Genomic DNA, 3,895 nt, shown 5'->3' on the forward strand with positions numbered 1-3,895 from the left:
GTCAGGTTTTGCTGTCTTTTGGTTGATTTGTTGTGATTATAGATGTTGGAACAGATATATTTCAACCAACACACTTTGGCAATTAAGAAGCTATAAGCAACATTGCTTATATGGAAAAACTGACACGGTTTGGATGAATCTGACAGATGTTTGACAGATAAGCGAGTCTGCTAAGGATTGTTGGTTGCTAAAGTGTGAGTGGTGATAAGGCAGCAAGACTAAAGTTGGAAAGATTGTAAAGTGAAATTTGGGCAATATTATACAAAAATGTTGAGAAAATGAAAAATATGATTTTAATTCTCACAAAGTTTAATATTAATATATCGTTTTGAATATTATATTCGCCAGGCACGGAGCGGTGATGCTTACACAAATGCATTTATTAGACTAATTCGTAAATTATAACAACTATTATTTAGGTCTGTCTATTTTCCAGCTTCTTAGAGTCTGATAATCTTCGATTAACAATATAACTAGATGGAGTGTCAGTGCAAAATAAACGTCTCGACAAAAAAGCAAAATGAGGACAGTTTTTAGATTTGTATGTGACACACCATCTTTTAGTATATTGTTAATCTAAGTATACATAGCTTATTATAATCTTAAATCAGGCTTTACGAAGACTGGCCTGTAATTTGAAAGTTTGTGATTGAAAAAAAGTCTAGAAATTAAGATTAAAATGACAAAGAACAAATGCCATATTATTGTAGATGTAGACGTGAGGGAGACTTAGTGCGTAAAGCAATGTAAGGACAACAACACTTGTATCCCACCTAGAACGTATGCCATTTTATAAAATGACTTTTGCAATATTTAATAAGCTCTCTGTAAATAGTTTTGTTTTTAAGTATTTTATGTTATTATATTGTTTTTTTGTTTGGTTTCTAAACGGTGGGTTATGTAATGATGGGTCAATTCTAACAAAAACGGTTAAATAACGTTAGAACAACATTGCTTATTTTTCTGTGTGTTTATATTATAGCCTATATCTAAATTCGGTTTCGGGCTTAGATATACCATGCTGCACATGCTGGTTAGTATACCCTTTTTGCAACACCCTGTATAGAGTTTTGATCCCTCATGTATGTAGCCCCTGTAAGTCTAAAGAAATATTTCGTCTTTTACAAAGTTAGAAATTGTTTATTTCGTCTTCTGTATCTTTGGTTGTCTTCGTCTTTCCGATCTACTTTTTCAGCTATACAGGTAGGCAAGTGAAGGATAGAAACTAGCACTTAGGACCTGTTTCACAATGTCTGGTTAGTGGCTACCTGTGAGATAAGATACATGCTGTCACTGTAAAAAAAATAATTACAGAGAGTGACAGCATGTATTTTATCTTAAAGGTAGCCACTAACCAGATATTGTGAAACAGATCCTTAGTCAAGCGTCCACCTATCGGTATCATACGTATCGGACTAAACGGATTTTCATAAATGTATGGAAAAACGGCGTCGATGAAGTGGACAGTTGTGTGAATTTCTAAAAAAGAATACTGAATACGATGCGTCCGTTGCGTACAATACCAAGAGGTGGATGCTAACCTTAAAAACACACATGCTTTGTTCTCCCTTAATAGTAAGTCAGAAGTGCGTTGCTGCATTTTTCTAAAATCTACAAAAATTATAGTTGTTTTTCTGTAAATGTTTCTAATCCTTCTTTGCTTGACCCTGTATTTATCGAGCTTATTTCTTTACTTTTATATATTTTTGTACATAATTTTAAGTTAAACCTGTAATTCTTAATTTAAGATAACGTTTAAAAGTTGTTTGTGGACACTCGTTGTCCGTTTTTGTGTGAAAGAGTTTTTAGAAAGTTAAGGATTTTAATAGTTTAAATTATTATTATTATGGATGTTTTTTTAACGTATTTATGTGAAAATATAGCATGATTCTTAAAAACTATGAATCTATTGAACTCTTGTCTTGTTCTAAATTATGAAATGCGATATAAGTCCAATTGTTCTAAGACTTAGTTTTTTTTAATGAGTAAGTAATTCATACTTACTGTGTTAGTTATATTTTAACATAATTACGTCAGTATTGTGTAAAAAACTTCATAATATAAAAAAATATGTTTTCTAAAACGATTCAAGAAGGCAATACTTCAAAACGCTTTGGTTTATTTTAGAGAAGAATTTATTATTATTTTAAATTATGACCTAAGTTCAGTTAAGTACACATATATTTTATTGAGTAATTTTTTTTATTTCAAAAAGAGTTTTTTTCAGATATTACGCTTACTAGTATGTAGTCCTTCACAATGTGTAAATATATGACTATCCTAATTTTTTTACTATAATGACTTAGATACAGGTAGGTTTTATCAGTGGGCGAACGCAAGCAGGTATAATAAACGTATCTGTCATTCTAAAGAAATTTTAAATTCGGAACAAAATACCTTACTATAGATATAATAAGTATCTAAACGACCATATTATGATGTTTTTGCAACGAAGACATTATGTCTAATGAATTTAAAATTTCTTTTACCACATTCTTGTTCTGCAATGTACCTACACTTACCTACCTATTTACGAGTCGGCCACTGATAAAGTCCCCCGTATATTTTAAAGTTAGGATGTAAAGGAACTTAGTTTTAAATTATGAGTAAAGTATTTCATATGAAATGCATGCTATGAAATTGGTAAATAAATAAATTACTATAATTGAACAACATCTTTTACTTCAAAATACATACAACCTAACTCTAAGGTTTCTTCTTATCGTGTGGATGACAAACACTAGAGCTAGACTAGGGTTTGTCAGTTTGTCACCGTGATTAAAGTATTAGCCACTTTAGCCAGTCAGATTAGCGTCAGTCGCTGACTGTCAGGGTGCGCCGGACGTGTATAAGCTGCCGCTTCACGGGTTCGTTATCGAAGTACATAAGCTTCACTACATCGCGATTCACCATAAATATGGAACCGTGATTTGTGAATCGATATCGATAGACCCGTGCCACGGCCGCAGGAACAGGTAGTAGGTTATACCAAGGAGCATCCAAGGAGTCTAGTGGCTAGCTAGACAGAGAGATTTTAAACGCGCAAACAGTGAAAATGGAAAGAATGTAGTACAGCACTTGTACCCCTAGATGGCGACACTTACACGCTATAGAATACTAGGCTGGCTGAGTTGAAATCAAGGGGATATGTACAAAGGTTCCACTCGAGAGTTCCTGTACGTGGGGTACAGGAACTTCGCCCCCTCTCAGAATAAAATCGAATAGAATAGCTATAAAATACGCGTTTACGTTTCAGTGCTACAACGGTGTTAAAACTCGCACTACGCATGCAGATTTGAGTGTTTTATGTGGTAGCTTCTACTATGAATATCTAAACTTTGACCGTCGATGCTAGACAGGTAGCCGCTAGCCGGTAATGGATGCTCAGGATGGAATGCTGTGCCGTTGTACCAGTGAGTTTGTCTAGTTGACGTGTTTAAGTATAAGAAAAGGTTCTCCATACACTTACAATAATTAATGATATCCGTATCAGGCCAAGGGGGACTACCGTTTTTTTGCTCACCAGTTGGCGCCACTGTCGACTGAGGTAAAGAGGTACCATAGCTGTCAAATTTATCAAAGGCGACTTTATCAAATTGGCGCCAAATAAAGTTTTTAAATCTTGAATCTTATAAGCTTATTAATTATAAAATAACTATCATCATATCGAGTTACTATGCCGCAATGTTGTTCAGATCCGTTATATTGGGAAAGAAAAGGAGGACATATGTTACCAAGTGATAAAACTGTTCTAAAACAGTGGCTTGTGAAATAATTATTATCCGATAATCTCGTGTTTGTGAAAATCATTATAACCAATTTCAGAAAGAACATAATGTAAATAAGGATTAGGCATTTAATAAATACACTAAAATAAAAGAATTACACACTGATT

Source organism: Plutella xylostella, chromosome 11 (genome assembly GCF_932276165.1).
Source record: "Plutella xylostella chromosome 11, ilPluXylo3.1, whole genome shotgun sequence".
In the NCBI taxonomy this organism is placed as follows: domain Eukaryota; kingdom Metazoa; phylum Arthropoda; class Insecta; order Lepidoptera; family Plutellidae; genus Plutella; species Plutella xylostella.